Below are 18,171 nucleotides of genomic sequence, written 5' to 3'. Positions count from 1 at the left end.
CTTGATATGGCCCTTATTTCTACCTTAATATGGCCCTTTTCTCATTTGATGTGAAGCAACTGCTCGGCTAGTTCTCAGGTCTTTTTCAGAGACAATTGTTCTACATGTAATTATGGATTCATTGTGTCCATGGGAAGGTTTCAGTGTGTCTATGAGAAGAGCTCAGGGTCTTTCTAAATCATCATGTTCTATTTCTTTTTTTTTTTTCTTTTTTTAAAAAGAATTTATTTATTTGACAGAGATCACAAGCAGGCAGAGAGGCAGGCAGAGAGAGGGCGGGTAAGCAGGCTCCCCACCACACAGAGAGCCGGATGTGGGGCTTGATCCCAGGACCCCAGGACCATGATCTGAGCCGAAGGCAGAGGCTTAACCTACTGAGCCACCCAGGTGCCCGCATCATCTTCTATTTCAAAGGATTTTCCAAACAGTTACATTGTCTGTGAATAAAGACAGTTTTCCTTCCTCCTTTCTAATCTAATGGCTTTTATTTCTCTTCCTTAATTGCCATGACTAGAAATTTTAGTACAATATTAAACATAAGAGGTGGGAGTGGATATCCTTGTCTTCTCCCTAATTTGGGGGTATAACATTCAGTTTGCCATAATTAAGTATGATGTTAGCTTGGATTTTTCATAGATTCTCTTTATCAGGTTAAGGAAGTTTCTTTTTATTATTTGTTTTCTGCAAGTTTTTATTAGTAGTAGAAAGTGATCTAGTCAAATGATTTTTTCTGCATGTACTGAGTTGAACATATACTTTGTCTTTTTTAGTTTAATATGATGCATTACACTGATTGGTTTTCAGATGTTAAGCTAATCCTTCATTTCTTGGATGAATCTTTCTTAATCATAGTGTGTTAACCTTTTTATACAAGATATTTTTTCCAGAAATTTAATTAGAATTTTAAAAATCCATATTAATGGGTGATATCGGGTGGTTTTATTTTCTTGCAATGTCTTTGTTTTTCTTTTCTTTTTTAAGAAAGAAGTAACATGGTTTTTTTTTTTTTTTTAATGTTGGACATTCTTAAAGCCCTATATTCTAAACTAATACGAACACTGCAAATAATATATTCCTAATCTAGTTGACATCTAAAAAGCTTTGGTATATTTGTATTTCTCTGGCTCCCCTTTTTGGTGGGTATTTGAGTCCATCTCCATTCAGCAGAGTTGGATGGGACTGATATATTTGATGTTTCACTTAAATATTGCCACACATCTTCTTGATCCATTCATCTGTTGATGGACATCTAGGTTCTTTCCATAGTTTGGCTATTGTGGACATTGCTGCTATAAACATTCGGTGCATGTGCCCCTTTGGATCACTACGTGTAAACCTGGTGATTCACAGACCTGTACCCCTGGGGATAGAGTATTATGCCTCCATCAGAAAGGATGAATACCCAACTTTTGTAGCAACATGGACGGGACTGGAAGAGATTATGCTGAGTGAAATAAGTCAAGCAGAGAGAGTCAATTATCATATGGTTTCACTTATTTGTGGAGCATAACAAATAGCATGGAGGACATGGGGACTTAGAGTGGAGAAGGGAGTTGGGGGAAATTGGAAGGGGAGGTGAACCATGAGAGACTATGGACTCTGAAAAACAATCTGAGGGTTTTGAAGGGACGGGGGGTGGGAGGTTGGGGTACCAGGTGGTGGGTATTATAGAGGGCACGGATTGCATGGAACACGGGTGTGGTGCAAAAATAATGAATACTGTTATGCTGGAAATAAAATAAATAAATAAATTAATTAATTAAAAAAAAATAAATATTGCCACACAATCCACAGAGGATACACAAGTTCTAGGATTGGGCTGCTCCTGAGACTGCCTTCATCATCTTTTTAAAAACTGAAACCATCAAATAGTGAAGGTCTGCATTGCCACTCTGTGAGGCCAAGTCTAGTCTAATTAGTTAATATATCAGAAATCCTTGAAGGTAAAAAGTGAGGTTAAGTGATAGAAACAGACAATGATGATGTACATTTTTCATTTTTTTAATCGGAAAATTTTTTAAAAATTATTTTTAAAGATATTATTTATTTATTTGACAGAGAGAGACAATGAGAGAGGGAACACAAGCAGGGGGAGTGGCAGAGGGAGAAGCAGACTTGCTGTTGAGCAGGGATTATGACCCGAGTCGACGGCAGACGCTTAACGGCTGAGCCACCAGGTGCCCCTCTCTGAAGATTATTTTAAAACTAGCTCTGTATCTTAGGTTCAATCTTAACATGAAATATTTACCTCTAAATAATTTTTTTCAGTCATATGAACATGTGTGCGAAGGCTATCTACCTATGCACGTTTATAACTACACTTTCAGTTACCTATGCATAGAAATCCCAAGAAATAGATAACACTCATTCATCAAAACTAAAAATTACATAATCTAAATAAACTCTTTGCATACTCATGTCAACTCTTGCTAGATGTAGTTAATCTATATTTGCATAGCTGATTCTACCAGGCTATAATACCATATTTTTTTTTCAAAAGTAATTATAAAGTACAGCAAAGTGCTCATTTTTACAGTGACCAAAGTGGTACTTCTTAACTTCAATCTCTGCTATAGTGAAGTTTGAAACCTTAAAGATGGCTATTCAAGTTTGTTAGTGACTTGAAGATTTGATTTTTCTGCCCATTGAATTTAGGTTAGAGATTTTCCTCTGTTCAAGTTTCACGATTCAGCAGAAGCTAGAGATTATTAATATTCCAAGGCTTTGTCTGTCCAGGCAAATATTTTTCTTTGGGGGCTGAAGAATTCAGAGCCAATGTGGATATGACAGAACTCACAGGGAGTCAGCGCTTGCCTTCTGCTAGAGGCAATAGGCACCTCACTGAGGAGGAAGTTGTCAAGGGCCATCTTGTTAATAAAGCAGTCTTCGCTTCCATGATAACTCTTGGCCATCACTTGAACATTACCTTAATGGAGGAAAAATTAGTGCTTACTAAATTGTACTCTTTTTATAGGCCTTTCTTACCCATATTTTTCATCTAACAGTTTTAAAATGTTAAAATAATCAGTTGCCTAGGAGACTTGCTACTTCTGATTACAAAATGCAAAAGAATATTAAATAAAAAATAAGGAAATAGTGTTTAAGTGTGAAATTGGGGGTACTTACAAAAATTTACCTTTTTATTATGTCAGAAACAAAATGATGATCAGACTAGTAAACTTGAGAGGACTTGTGAAAGTCTTTGGGTGGAAATTCACAACATGAAATTATTGGAAAAAAGGCAAAGTAAAAATAGAGCTAAAAATAGACAGTAAAACAAGATGGCAGGACAGGAGGAGCTGCTCAAAAAGCTTTTGCTTGGGATTGCAGAGCACAGTGTGAGGGCAACCAGTGGGCCTGCAGTTTGTCTCCAAACACTTTCTCAGTCAGATACATTGCTGAACATAATTTTGGAATGTTAGAGCAAGTCAGTTCAGGTAAGTGATAGTTATAACATATTTTTCAGAAGTGGCAATAAAAAAAAATACTGAACCACGTTGCCTCTGAAGTGCCTAATTTTATCAGAAAGTAAACGTGTCAGTGGCTATCTTAAGCTACATAAAATTTGGTCAAATTAAGCCCAATAACACAATCATTTATTTGAAACCTGCTTCCTAAAAAAGAAAATTCAAAATTCAGGGTATTATTAATTTTCTAAAGTTCTCTCAGAAGTAAAGGCTAATTCTATATGTAGAGTTTTACCCAAATGTCCATTGACATTATCATTATTTACATAGAAGGCTTTAATCTGAAATCACCTTGGCACCCTCAAAATATCTAAACTATGAACTTCTGCAGTGGAATTATATACTTGCAAGTTGTGGCTTCAAAGTACTGATAAACCAAAGAAAAAGGTCACCTATCAGAACAAGTCAGAATGATGAATCATTCTCACTAATGAAAGATCAAATAACCATTACCCTCTCAGCAAACTGGAAATAAATGATCTTGAGCTTGAGAAGGGGGGAAAAATGGATCCTAGAGTATACAAAATCCTGGAGTATACAAAAATCAGATGCTTTATCCTCCAATTGCCTTATCCTCCAGTAGCTCAGTCCTAAAACTAAAAAGTCAGACAAACCCATGCAATTCAGAAGCCAGAGAAGGCTTGCTTCACATTTCACATACGGGATCTATAGGAGGGTGTAGCCAAATAGGTAGAACACAGATTCACCGTTGTGTGTCCTTGGGATTGCCTCTGCCATGATCATAGAGGTATCAGTAATCTTGGAACAGTGTCTCATTTCGGCCCCTTGTGGAATGGTGTTTGTGACAATAGCCTCAAAAGCAGCATTATATATGCTGGAAATAGCTGGCCTAGAGAAGATCCCATGGGTAAGAATAGCATAAACTTTGGTGGCTACCGAGAGTCACTTGTCAGCAGCATGGCAGATGGTGCTACACGTGTCAGCCATGTCCTCCACAAGGGCAGCTATGCGGTCCTTCATGTGGCCCACCAGAACCATCTGGTCCACTTCATTTGCCTTCTAACTCTCTTTGTGAATCAAGGCAAATTCCACATTCACCCACATTCACTGCAATTGATGTGACCCTTTTAGCTCCCCTGACAATACAGTATCTCTTCTCCGCAATGTTCTCCTGAATCCACTGCAGGACTGCAGGCTCCGTGGGCAGATTATCCACTGGAATCTCAAAGAATCCCTGGATCTGAGAGGCATGCAGGTCCATGGTGATAATGTGATCTGCCCCAGCAAAGCATAGTGGCCACGAATTTCACAGAAATCAGAGGGGGACTCTTCTCCTTTTTATCTTGTCAAGAGTATGGAAAACGGAATCACAGCAGTCACCCTGGATGATGATGCAGTCTTGCAGGCGTTGATCGGGACGAGGAGTTCCATCATGTCGATTTCTCCACAGCCATTCTGGGTGTTCTAGACATCTTTGCCCTTCCTGCTTTTACTGATCTCACCGTTGGTCTCCTGGTTGCCGAACTTCTTGGTGACGACTTAGCCCAGCTCCAGGCCCAGACAGTCGGCCACATGCTGAGACAGCTGCTGGTGCAAGCTGCCTGCTGAAGAGCACAATATCAGGCATGGCAGAGGTGGCGGAGGCACCAAAGGCTGCCATGTGAGCGGGAAACCCTGTCTGGGTTTGATGTCACGGTGCTTCTGGCATTAGAGAATCATTTGTGAATTATTTAGTTAACTTTAATTTTTTGGAAGCATTTTTGCAGAATTGGTATTATTTATTTCTTGAATTTTGAGAGAAATGGTCTGTCAAGCTATTTGTATCTGGATTTTTTGTGTATGGGGAAAAGTTAACTACAATTAAATATTTTTCATAGATAAAATTTTTATTTCTTGTGTAGGTGTTAGTAGTTGTATCTTTCAAGGAATTTGCCCATTTCATCTAAGTTGTTGAATTTATTGTCTTAAATGTGTTCACAATGTTCCCTTCATATCTTTTAATATTCATAGAATCTCTAGTTCTTTTTTTTTTTTTTTAAAGATTTTATTTATTTACTTGACGGAGAGAAATTACAAGTACACTGAGAGGCAGGCAGAGAGAGAGAGAAGGAAGCAGGCTCCCTGCTGAGCAGAGAGCGCGATGCAGGACTCGATCCCAGGACCCTGAGATCATGACCTGAGCCGAAGGCAGCGGCTGAGCCACTGAGCCACCCAGGCGCCCCTAGAATCTCTAGTTCTGTTACTGTTCTCATTACTGAGTTTGGTAATTAGTGTCTCCTCTCTTTTATTTTATTTCTTTCCTAGTAGTCTGACTACAATGTATGTCAATTTTATTGATGTTATTAAAGAACCACTTTTTGGTTTTATTGTTTTTTTAAAATTTTCTGATTTCTAGATAATTTTTGCTTTGATATTTTATTTCTTCTTTCTACTTTGAAAGCTGATGTCATCGACTTGAGTTGATTCTTATTTTCCAGTGTACATATTAAGTGCTTTAAATTTCTACCTAAGTAGTTTTTTCAGTGGCATTCATTTTGATATGTTACCTTGATCTACAGCTTAAAAAAATTAATGTCATTCCAAAGTGTTATAAACTGAATGACTTTAAACAATAGAAATTTCATTCTCTCTCAGTTCTGGAGGCCAGAAGCCCTGAATCAAGGTGTCAGCAGGGCCATGCTTCCTCTGGGACTCTTGGTATGATCTTCCTTGACCCTTCCTGGCTTTTCATTGTAGCAGGGTCCTTGGTTTACCTTGGCTTGTGTGCATTTTACTGATCTCTACGTCTGTCATCATCTCATGTTCTTACTGTGTGTGTCTCTTCCCTTCTTGTAAGAGTACCAGTCATGTTAGATTAGATTAGGGCTCACTTTATCCAGTATTACCACATCTTGAATTAACTAATTATACCTGTAATGACTTTCTTTTCAAGTAAGTTCACGTACATTCTGAGATTCTCAGGGTTTAGAACTTGAACATAATTTTGGAGGGGGGAGTACAATGTAACCCATAATAATTGTGTTTGTATTTTTATTCTGTTCAAAATACATTCTAGTTTTCTTTCTACCCTTTTTTTTAGAGCCATGAATTATTTAGAAGTGTTGAAGTTTTTAAATATTAAAGAGTTTTTCAATGTAAACTTCTTATTTTTGTATGTTGATGATAAATTCTTGTTGCTTTTATAGGTCTGAGAAAATATTTTGACTTCATTTTTCAAAGATTTTTTTCTTTAGGCATAAAATTCTACAGTTTAAAAAATTAATTATTTGAAAGGAGAAAGAGACACAAGCAAGGGTGGGGAGAGGCAGAGGGAGAAGCAGACTCCCTGCTGAGCAGGGGACTCAATCTCAGGACCCTGGGATCATGACCTGAGCTGATGCAGATGCTTAACAGATTGAGCCACCCAGGAGCCTCTATGGTATTTTTTTTCCTTTGACATCTTTTTTTCCCCTCTTAGTACTTTAGACATATTTGCCCCATTGTGTTGCTTCTTGCATTGCATCCACCTAGAAATCTGCTGTCATTTTCAGATCTTTTTGTCTGAATATTACATGTTTAATTTTAGGGGGCTGCTTTTAAGTCTTTGTCTTTATCACTGATTTTAAACAATTTTATTGTGATATACCTTGGTGTGGTTTTCTTTGTTTCTTTCTTTCTTTCTTCTTCTCCTTCTTCTTCTTCTTCTTCTTCTTCTAAGATTTTTATTTATTTATTTTGAGAGAGAGAGAGACAGACAGACAGAGTGAGAGAGAGCATGAGAGGGGAGGTCAGAGGGAGAAGCAGACTCCCCATGGAGCTGGGAGCCCGATGTGGGACTCCGTCCCAGGACTCCGGGACCATGACCTGAGCTGAAGGCAGTTGCTTAACCAACTGAGCCACCCAGGCACCCTCTCTTTCTTTCTTTCTTTTAAAGATTTTATTTATTTATCTGAGAGAGAGCGTGTGTACAAGTGTGCTGGGGGGAGGGGCAACAGGAGAGGGAGAAACAGATTCCCTGCTCAGCCCTGGGCCCTACTTGGGCTCCATCTCAGGATCCTGAGACGCTGACCTGAGCTGAGGCAGACCACTTAACCTACTGAGCCACGAGGACGTCCCTCTTTGTTTCCTGTTCACTGAATTCTTTGGACTGGAGATTTATAGTTCTCATCACATTTGGAACATTTTAGAGGTTATGTCTTCAAATATTTTTTGCTTTCCCTCCTGGTTCTTTTCTCCATACAAGACTCTAAGTACATATATTTTGGGTTGCTTCAAGTTGTTTCACAGTTCACAGTGATGCTATATATATATATATTTTTTTTTTGGAGGGAGGGAGGTTATTTTGTTTTTCTATCTATGTTTTATTTTGGATAGTTTCTGTTATTTTCTCTTTAAGTTCACTACTCTTTTTCTCCTTCAGTGTCTAATTACCATTAATCTGATTCAGAGATTTTTTCACCTTGGACAATGTAGTTTTTATTTTTGAAGTTTGATTTGGGCTAAAAAAAAAATCTTGGAATATATCTATAGTAACATTTCTAATGTACTTGTCTGCTAATTCTAACACCTGTAGCAGCTCTGGTTTAATTTATATTGATTGATTTGTTTTCTCATTTTGAGCCATATTTTCCTATTTTTTGAATGTGTGATATATATATTTCCAGTTTTATAAAGATATTATTAACTTATGCTATAATATTTAAGATATACAATGTAATTTGATATAGGTATATACTGTAAAGTGATTACTATAACCAAACTAATTAACACATCCATCACCTCACACAGTTACTTCCCTTTTTTAGATAAGAAATCTTAACAAATTTCAAATATACATTATCATATAACTATAGTCTCCACGCTGTACATTGGATTTCCAGAACTTATTTGTCTTATAGCTAAGAGTTTGTACACTTTGACCAACATCTCTCCATCTCCCCCACATCCCTAACCCTTGATAACTACCATTTTACTCTCTGCTTCTATGAGTTTGATTATTTTTGATTTCACATATAAGTGAGATCATGCACTATTTGTCTTTCTCTCTCTGGCTTATTTCACTTAGCATAATATCCTTAAGTTTTATCCATTTGTCACAAATGTCAGGATTTTCTTCTATTTTTAAGGCAGACTATTACACTGTGTAAACATATCACATTTTCTTTAGCCAGTCATCCATTGATGGCTACATAGGTTGCTTCCATAGGTCTACTGTGAGTAATGCTTTAAGGAACACGGTAGTGTAGATATCTTGAGATAATGATTTTATTTCCTTTGATTACACTCAAAGAAATAGGAGTGATGGATCATATAGTAGTTCATTTTTTTATTTTTCTGAGGAAACATTCATACTGTTTTCCATAAAGGCTATACCAATTTTTATAACCATCAGTAGTATACAAGAGTTCCCTTTCACCACATCCTTACCAACACTTGTTATCTTTTATTATTTTGATAGAAGTCATACTACTGGGTATGAGGTGATATCTCATTATGGTTTTGATTTGCATTTTCCTGATATTAAGTCTTCTTATCACACATATACACACACAAATAAGTAGGGTGGGGATAAACTTTTGGAGGTGATATGCTTATGAGATTAACTAAGGTGATGTCTTCAAGGTTATTTATGCTTGTTTTCAAAATCATAAAGTAGTATTCACTAAATATGTGCAGCTTTTTGTATGTCAGTCATTGCTCAATAAAGTGTTTTTAAAAAAATATTAAAAATACTTACTGTAGTTTTAGTAGGGCTTCAGAAAATATTGTAATTAGGTACATGTGCTCTATCTACCATATTGAAACAGAGTCAGTGTTAGTCTCTGTTAACTATTAGCATTCTTCTAAATATTTTCAGGATAAAGCGGTATCTTCAAATATACACTTGTAAAACTTAAAATTCAAAGTTAGCTCTTTGTTCCTTTCTCAATTGGAAATAAAGAAAAGTTGGGGTGCCTGGGTGGCTCAGTCTGTTAAGCATCTGCCTTTGGCTTAGGTTATTATCCTGAGGTCATGGGATTAAGTCCTGCAATAGGCTCTCTGCTCAGTGGGGAGCCTGCTTTTCCCTCTCCTCTTACTCCTCCCTCCCTGCTCATGCTCTATGTCAAATAAATAAATACAGTACTTTAAAAAAAGAAAACAAAGAAAAGTCATCATCATTGAAAATAGGTTTCTCACTTTCTGGAGAAATCTAATTCTCACATTCTTATGGAACGAAGGCACATTCAAAGAGGATTGATTATTTGGGGGATTTCTTGTGCATTATCATTTTGAAGATAGTTTGGGTTATGGATTTCTTCTATAAGTTATTTGAGAACTCAAAAAATAAAAGAAAAATGTTGAAAATAAATAATGTAGTTCTTTAAACATTAATCTGTAATACCTGGACTTACTCCTTTGTAGGCTCAAATTCCTGCTCAATCAGCTTAGCCCTATTTCATTCCAGGGTAGATACACTAAATATTATGAAGTTGATCTCTGCCAATGACCTTTCTAGTGTGAGTTTGCCATACTCCCTTCTTTTGTACATCAATTTCCATGGAATTTTTCTCTTAAAAGCAAGGCTTATCTGTTTGTGCTAACCTGGATAAAATGTTCTCATCATTATTTTGTAGGGTTGTTTATATTTTCCAGTACCAGTCTGATCAAGTTTACAAAGTTTTGACATTCTTTTTAGAGAAATTCCTTAATAAAGGAAACCAGTGTTGTATTACAAACTCTACATTTTATTAAATATCTCCTTTCTTCTGATTCAGCTGCAATCAAACAAAATAAGATTGCTCTTAAGAGTTGGAGAGATTAGAATGGTGGGAATTTGCAACTCTTAAAAGTTCTATCAGTTGGGCGCCTGGGTGGCTCAGTCATTAAGCATCTGCCTTCGGCTCAGGTCATGATCCCAGGGTCCTGGAATCTAGCCCTACAATAAGGCTCCCTGCTTGAAGGGGAGCCTGCTTCTCTCTCTCCCACTCCCCCTGCTTGTGTTCTCTCTCTCTCTCTCTGTGTAAAAAAACAATTAAAATCTTAAAAAAAGTCTGTACCAATTGTAGTTGAGTTTTAATTGATCTTATAGGAAGGTGCTCAAACTTTTCCTTTGATGCAAAGTTTCATTTGGAAAGTCAAGACATGCACCAGTGAGCCAAGATGAATTTGTCACATTGTTGTCTGGCAACACTTTGGCTATTTTTGTTGAAATAATGTTGTTGTTGTTGTTTTTTTAACCTATATGGATAGTTTTACTATGTGTTTCCAAGTACCAAAATGATAGGCACTTTCAAAGTCCATGATAATATAGGCTCACTGTACACGTAATTTTTTTCCTTCTAATCTTTACCTTAATTTAGCAGACTAAAACCTCATTTGTTAAGTCATTATTGAGAGAAATAACTTCTCTGTTCTTTGTAAGCCTGCTGTAGGGAAAAAGATTTTTTATTTCTTCCTTTAATTAAAATATACAACTGACTTTTCAAAACAAATAAGAACCTAATATAATTTTCTAATCAAAAGGAGGAGCTGCAGGGGAGATTTTACATACAGTTTCTAATACTACTCAAAAATAAAAAGCAAATACTATCTTCTTTGGGCACTTATTCCATGAAGCTTTGTGACTGTAAAAGAGTAAATAATCAGAACAAATTAAAAAATAAATGTGGGGTGGAGTTGTTTTTTGAAGCACGGCCATGAGTTTCCTGGCTCAACTGGTGGGAGATGTCAAACAATAAACTGAAATAAATGAACACAAAAACCAAATAAGAACCATAACTTACGCAAGGATGTGTTTTAAGTTTGGGAGAAATAGCTGTTGCTTTGGCTGACGAGGCCCCATTCTGTTTCGCTTCTTAAATGAGAGCTAGTATGTTGACATGCACTTCGATGTACATACAGAGTTTTTTCGAAGTGACTCTTCCTAATATTGGAAATTCTTGGCTACTTTCCAGTCTAAGGAGAGGTTAGCCAAAGACTAAGGCTTTATTAAGACCACCCGAAATATCAGATCCCACCCTCCTCTGAATCTGTGCCACTGTAATACGAATGAGAAATCTTAAAGGGGTGGAGGGTGAAGTGGAGGGCAGATGGAGAGGCAGGGAAAAGGGAGGCAAAAGAAAATGAAGTTTTTCATCAAATAAAATTAAATTCCTTCCTTCTTCTTTCTAAATAGGTGAAGACACAAAGCCATTAAATCAGTTCCTTATTAGGACCGATGTTTTTTGTTGTTGTTGTGCGTAGCTGAAAGAACACATTGTGATTTTCTGTAATGCTCAGATGTTGCCAACTGCATTGAGTATTTTTGGTATTGCTCAGATTTTGTTTTAAGGCATATACAATATTTTTAGAATGTCCTAGAAGATTAGTTCTATTAGCTCTAAATTTATGCTACAATAGTTTGCATGGCAGGCAACTATAGAAATTCATTGCATGACATCTTGAAGTTTTATGGAAAATCCTCGCTCATTTTAATGAATCTTTTTGTTTAGAGATTTTTGGGTCAAGACACTGGATCCAACAGAGATCCAGCTGAAGCAAATTGCTTTGAAAAGATTCCCACAAATGTTTGTTAGAATCAGGCAAGTGGTTATATATTTATCAGCAAAACACTAACTGTCCTTCCCAAAGTTGTATCAGTTCCTTTCCCGAATGTCTCTTCAAAAAAATTTTTTTAAAGTTAAATGTGAGCAGCACACTGAACAGAAAATGGTAAGTAGTTTCATGTGCTGTGTAGGAACTCAATTATTTTTTTTAACTAGCCATGAAATGGATGTGAAATGGAGAAATGCATCAGAAAACGTTCCAGGAGATCAAGGCAGATACAATTTAGGAGAAAGAGATTAAAGGAAGCAGTTAGCAGGGCACCTGGGTGGCTCAGTCTGTTAAGAAGCTACCTTTGGCTCACGTCATGATCCCAGAGTCCTGGGATCAGGTGCTGCATTAGGCCCCCTGCTCAGTGGAGTCTGCTTTTCTCGCTGCCTTTCCCCCTGGCTTGTGCTCTCTCTCTCTCTCACTCTCTATCAAATAAATAAAATCTTTTAAAAAGGAAGCAGTTAAGTAAGAGACAATGTGAAGATAGTATGATGAGGCATCCAAAAGAAAAGAACAGTGAAGGGAAGGCAGGCAGGAAGGGTGAGGATTTGGACGAGAGAGCTGGATAACTGTGCTCTGGGAGACTTGTGAGATCCACTGTTAGTCGAAGAGGGACAGGTAGAAGTTGCAAGACTAATGACAAGAAGAAAGATTGAACAAAATGATTGTGTGGCACATGGTTCTCTTATAACTCTCCGTGTGTGCTCCTAGGCTTTTACCCTGCAACATGCAGTGCAGAGAACTGGCTTATTCACTCCTGTGACTGTTGCTCATTTCATATAAACATTCTCCTAGTGGTTTAAACATTTCTGGAAGCAATTAGATTTCTTAGAAGTAACTCTGTGCTTTCCAGTTAAGATGCTATGAAAAAATGTTGCCAGTCTTAAAAGTCAGACATTTTTTTATTACTGAGTTACTGAGAGGATCCTTAAAATTCTCTTGAAAAAATTAGTGTCCATGGACCCAGGATCTTAGAATTTCTGCATATATACGTCTAAATATCTAGCTATCTAAATAAATAAATACAGAAGTTTTTAGATGCTTCTATTCTGTTATGAATATATACCTACAAAGACTGGCCTGTAGTGCTGTTCATAAATTCATAATTCAACGTTCTGGACTTGGGAAGAAAATCAAGAAAAGTTTTATTCTTTTTTTTTTCAAGCAAAGTTGGTTTGAGTCAGAAATACAAACAACAAACACTTCCAATCTCCATTTCTCAAAATGAAAAGAAAAAAAATCCACTGCTTCAAAGATCTATTACTTTAAATTGTACATCTTACAACTACACAGTAAGTTCAAAATTTTAATCCTTAGTTCATTGACAATGCAAATTATTTGCCAGAATTTGGAAGTCAAACAGGGTGAGAGGGGAGAGCCTTTACATATTCCAGGTTTAATATCTAAGCACCAGATGGAAACAATTCTACAATGAAAGAAAGAAATCTGTTAGGATATTTTGGAGATCTGTTCAGTTCAGCAGCACGTCACTGGTTGTGGAGGCCAATTTCTCAGAGGACTTATTTGAATTGCAGATACTGAAGTAGTGTACTAATTTAACCCAGAAAATGCTGAAATTTGGATTTATTTAAATTTTAATAGTTCTTAGGTCGGTAAAGTACCCATTTTTCTTTCAATAATAACTCTTGTATACGTGAGACAAAGAATTTTGAGGCAGATAAGCAGGAAGAGAAGGAATGGTTTTTATTGACATTGTAATACAGTTGAAATAATAAAAATTTTCCTGTTAATATTTACAACTATGACCATTTTAAGGGAATTATAAAATCATCTATATTTATTTTATGCTACGAAAATCTCTATCCAGAACAGTTTATGGGATTTATTATTGAAGGACTGGAAACAGTTAACAACAATTAAAAATAGCCTATGGATCTTTCAAAGGGTGATTTTTAAATGAATCTGAGCAGAAACAAAGGGCAAAAAAAAAAATCTGCTTGGTAAATAATGGATGGCTGAGCTTTGACAGTGAAAGACTGGGGAACTAGTGGGATATTAAGCAATAAATCTCTGAGGGGGCCTTTTTCATATTCATACCTGTGTTTTCTGGCAAAATAAGTGTCAAAATTTGCAGCCATATGACAGCAAAATTATGCATTACATGGTGAATTATAGATTTTGGATGAAATCCAACTCAAATACTTTCATAAGAACTTGACATGATAAACAAAACACATTGCTTTTCCAAACTGCAGCTTGTTTAAAATAAAAAAAAAAACAACAAAATATTACTGTTATAATAGATGAGCAGAATGTCAATGCTTTTTACCTTTATACCTAGATTTTGTTTTACGAAAAATCCTGAGAGGACTGTATTTATATACAACGTTCTAAGACCTTAAATGATTAAATTAATGAAAAGCAGGCAGTGAGTGAAAAACTTGTTCATATACTTTGGGTGGGGAGAATAGGGAGATTCTGAGGGGAGCAAAGGGACTAGAATATTCACTCTGATTTGGTCCTACTCTCTGTGCTATATATTTGGACTTTTTTGAACATAGAGATGGAAATAAGGCAAGGGGAAATGGAAAGGAGTTTAAAAACAGCAAAGAGGGGGCACCTGGGTGACTCAGAGGGCTAAAGCCTCTGCCTTCAGCTTGGGTCATGATCCAGGGTCCTGGGATCTAGCCCAGCATCGGGCTTTCTGCTCAGCGGGGAGACTGCTTCCCCCTCTCTCTGTCTCTGCCTGCCTCTCTGCCCATTTGTGATCTGTCTGTCAAATAAATAAAAAATCTTAAAAAAAATATAAACAAACAAACAAACACCCAGCAAAGAGGAACCGAAGAGCAATGTATGAGGGAATAATGGTGAAGAAACTCTTATTCTCTTGATTCATCTACAACATTGAGTTCTTGGTTTCCAGGTAGGGGACATTACTCAGTGTTCATCGTCCAGTGTATCATGTCTTTGAGACAGTTAACCTACCTTCATAGTATCACATTTAGAGAATGGTCTGAGACTAATGGAAAACATGCTTTGTGGTGCTGTGGTTATATTGGAGCAATTTAGAGGGTCAAGAGGAGTGATTAAAACTTTCTCATCTGGACTGTACTTATGGTTTGCATACTTTGTGTTTTTAAAAAGGGACAAATTTCTTAATCAATTTGCAGTTTCTCTGAATACATGGAAACTAAAACTGCAAGAGGACAACTGGTTCACGAATCAAGAAACATGCATTCAGGTCCCATATCTGCAGTGAACTGTGTGAGCTAATCATATCTGTTTTCTTCTTAGCACTGCACTTTTCTAGCCCGTAAAATAGGGAGGTTGGTGTGGATAATTTCTAAAGTCTCTTCAGACTCTGAAAATCGTTGTTTCTATGTTTGCTTTATCCTAAGAACTGAAACATCTGTGCTGTCTGAGTATACAGAATATTAATAAATATGTAATAAATATCTGGCAGAGGCCTGCGAATATTTGAATGCCCTTCCCCTCTTAACAGCTTTTCATATATCTGTTCTCCATTCTGTAGAATTGTAGAAATCTGTGCCTTACAGATTTTACATTTGGAAATCATTAATTGGACAACTCGGTTTATACTACTTGACCTGTTGATTGACTTGATTATTGAACAATCAGTTTTTCTGGAATCATGGAGATATTTTTATAAGGAACTGTGTAAGTGTTTGATGGCTAGGGAATTTTGTTTGCAAAGGCTGATAACATGCAGAGTGTTGAAAACTACGGTATGGGTGATTAAGGTAGGGTTAGTGGAGTTAGATCAATAGTGGCCAGTCTTACATATTGGAGGGGATTTTTTTCCCAGGGAAAAAATTCTTTTCTTTTATACCAAGAACTACTCATCAGTGTGTTCTGGAGGCATGATCCTCATACTGTGAGTTCAGAGTTAGCCCTTAATTCTGATTTTACGTTAAAGTCACTGGGATCTGTTCTTCCTAGTACCCACTTTGTTCTGAATCAGTAGGGTATAAACTTACACGATGGAGTACATCTTATTGATGATCTTTTCCAATTTACTACTTAGAGATGACTACAGCATAGTAAAGTGGTTATTAGAGAGGGCTTAGAATAAAAATATTATATTTCCCAGCTTCTTTGCCTTTTGGCTGATGACTTTGGGCATTTCCCCCCCAGCTTTTATTTATTAAAAACTTTAAAAATAATACTTTGTTAAGGCAGAATTCACATGTAAAACCCATGCTTTAAAGTGTATATTCACAGAGCTGGGCAAGCATCATTACCATTTAATTTCATCATAGCAAAGAGAAAGCCCAAGCCTACTGGCAGTTCTCTCCATTTTCCCTTACCCTGTAGACTTTCTTTCATGTAGCATCAAGTTTTCAAGGTCATCCATGTTGTAGCATGTGTCAGTATTTCACTCCTTTTTCTTACTGAATAATATTCCATTATGTGAACATGGCCCATTTTATCCATTCATCAGCTGATGGGCATTTTGGACTGTTTCAGCTTCCTGGTTATCCTGAGTAGCTACTGTAACATTCCTGTGCATTGCTGTAATGCTGTTATGACATTCCTGTTCAAGTTTTTGTGTGAACATGTTTTCAGTTGAGTTGGTGATATGTTTAGGAGTGTAATTGCTGGAACAAATGATAATTTTGTATTTAGTTTTGAGGAATTTCTTAACCATTTTCCAAAGTGACTGTGTAGTTTTAAATTTCTACCAGTGTTGTCTATTCCACAGCCTCACTAACACTTACATTTTTTTTTTTCCCTAAAGATTTTAGTTATTTATTTGACAGAGAGACAAAGCGAAAGAGGGAACACAAGCAGAGGGAGTGGGAGAGGGAGAAGCAGGCTTCCTGCTGAGCAGGGAGCCCAAGATGCAGGGCTCAATCCCAGGTCCCTGGGATCCTGACCTGAGCCAAAGGCAGACACTTAGCTACTGAGCTACCCAGGTGCCCCACACTTACTTGTTGTTGTCTGTCTTTTTTATTATAGCCATCCTACTGTGTGTGTGAACTAATAACTTTGTTGTGGTTTTGATTTGCATTTCTTTAATGAGTAATGATGTTATATACCTTTTCCTATACTTATTTAGCTATTTGTATAAATTCAGAAATATCTTCAAAATATTTTATTTTTAAATTGGGTTAATTATATTTTTGTTATTGACTTATAAGGATTTTTTAAAATATTCTGAGTACAAGTCCCTATGACGTGCATGATTTGCAATTATTTCTCTCATTCAGTGTTTTTTTTTTTCTTGGACTTTGAAGCACAAAACATTTTCATTTTGATTAAGTATAATTTATCTATTTTTTTGTTGCTTGTGCTTTTGATGTCACATCTAGAAAATCATTGTCTAACCTAAGGTCACTAAGTTTTACTTCTACGTTTATTTCTAAGAGTCTTATTGTTTTAGATTTTACATTTAATTCTGTGATCCATTTTGAGTTAATGTTTATATATATATATATATATATATATGAGATAGGGTCCAACTGCATCATTATGCATGTAGATATCAGTTGGCTCAGAATTCTTTTTAGAAAGACTATTTTTGGGGCACCTGGGTGGCTTAATCCATTGAGCACTCCACTCTTGATTTTGGCTTGGGTGGTGATCTCTGGGTCATGGGATCTAGCCCTGTGTCTGGCTCTGTCCTCACTGAATCTCCTTGTCCCTCTCCTCCATTCCTTCCCCTGATCATGCTCTCTCTGTGTCTCTCAAATAAATAAATAAATAAATAAAATCTTTTTAAAAAAGACACTTTTTTTTTTTGTCAATTGAGATGCTTTGACACCCTTGTGAAAGTCAACTGACTATAAATGGAAAGTATAAGTTTGGATTTACAATTCCATTCAATTGATCTGTATGTCTGTTCTAATGCTATACCACACTGATTAATTACTGAAATTTTGTAGTCAACTTTGTATTATTTATTTATTTATTTATTTTTAAATTTCTTTTCAGTGTACCAGAATTCATTGTTTATGCACCACACCGAGTGCTCCATGAAATACGTGCCCTCCATAGTACCTACCATCAGCCTCACCCAACTTCTCACCCCTGCGCCTTCAAAACCCTCAGATTGTTTTTCAGAGTCCAAAGTCTATCATGGTTCATCTCCCCCTCCAATTTCCCTCAACTCCTTTCTCCTCTCCATCTCCCCATGTCCTCTATGTTATTTCTTATGCTCCACAAATAAGTGAAATCATATGATAATTGACTCTCTCTGCTTGACTTA

General features: G+C 36.6%; 1 pseudogene; it reads right to left on the bottom strand.

Moving 5' to 3' along the window:
* Positions 1-4,133: 4,133 nt before the first annotated feature.
* Positions 4,134-18,171, bottom strand: part of LOC116591994 — a 153,962-nt pseudogene continuing 139,924 nt past the window's right edge.

This window comes from Mustela erminea, chromosome 1 (genome assembly GCF_009829155.1).
Source record: "Mustela erminea isolate mMusErm1 chromosome 1, mMusErm1.Pri, whole genome shotgun sequence".
NCBI classification, from domain to species: domain Eukaryota; kingdom Metazoa; phylum Chordata; class Mammalia; order Carnivora; family Mustelidae; genus Mustela; species Mustela erminea.
Note: the sequence above shows the minus strand (reverse complement) of the source record. Positions and strands in the feature narration are given on the sequence as shown.